We start from the raw sequence: 1,330 nt of genomic DNA on the forward strand, positions 1-1,330 counted from the left end.
GGAGTAGAGATCCAAAGCCCATCTGTAGACAATTGGACATTCCTCTCAGAAGGGCCACAGAGACGGGACGAGTCAGCCAGGGTGCAGTATAGCACCGATGAAACACACAATCTTCCTCTAGTTCTTTAATGCTTTCAAACCACCACCACCCACTATCCTGACCCCAGGTCTACCTTACAAATCTGGCTAGACTGGAGAATGTACATCGGTACAGATAAGCGCTCTCAAAACACAGAATCCAGGACATTTAAATCCCTTAGGAACAATAATGGGGGCAGTGATACCATGAGGACAGAGGGAAGGTAGGGGAGAAGGGGAAAAAACGGGGATCTGACCTCAATGATAGATGTATAACCTCTCCCTGAGGGAGACTGACAACAGAAACATGGGTGAAGGGAGACAGCAATCGGTGTAAGATATGAAAATTATAACAATTTATCATTTATCAAGAGGTCACGAGAGTGCAAAGTGGGAAGGGTGGGAAAAAAGAGGAGCTAATACCAAGGGCTCAAATATAAAGTAAATGTTTAGAAAATGATGGCAACATATGTACAAATATGCTTGATAGAATTTGTGGATTGTTATAAGGTCTGTTAGAGCCCCCAATAAAACAGAAATAAAAAATTTAAAAATCCAACAAGTGAAATAAAGAATGAAAGGAATGGAGAAAAAAAGAGAACTCTAAGAGTCTTGAATAAAATGATTGATAAAAAAGTAAACAACCTAAAAAAAGTTATTACTCCCTCTTCATAATGCTAATAGCACTAAAGCTTGTTCATAACTGTAATAGCACCATTGACACCACCTCATTTTAAAAAGATATCTGTCTCCCCCACTAAGGCTATTGTTGAACTGCATTTTACTACCCTACATACCCCAATCCACACTCAACCCATTTCTATCCAGTTGATTCAACATATAGGTCAGATTAGAACTACTTTTTGGGGTTTCCAAGGCTATAAATCTTTACAGAAGCAGCCAGCCTCATCTTTCTCCCTTGGAGCAGCTGGTGAGTTTGAACTGCTGACCTTGTAGCTGACTACTCAATGTGTAACTCACTACACTACGAGGGCTCCTTACATAGAACCTAGAAAATAGATGCTTACTAAGTAGTGGTGAACAAATGGAGGAAATATCTCTACTGCAAATCATAAGAAGGTAAAAGTCTCATCTAAGAAAGTTCAGTATGTTATTCCCAGAAAATATGCTATTGGTGGTTTCTGTAATTATGAATACATAGAAACATGATTTTATGTACAGTGTATAATCTTTGTCTTATCTACATTATTCTTCATACCTATGAAAATACAGATGTCAGAGAAGAGTCTGC

Source organism: Echinops telfairi, unplaced genomic scaffold (genome assembly GCF_000313985.2).
Source record: "Echinops telfairi isolate 266 unplaced genomic scaffold, ASM31398v2 ScPeMD7_1;HRSCAF=3_0, whole genome shotgun sequence".
In the NCBI taxonomy this organism is placed as follows: Eukaryota; Metazoa; Chordata; class Mammalia; order Afrosoricida; family Tenrecidae; genus Echinops; species Echinops telfairi.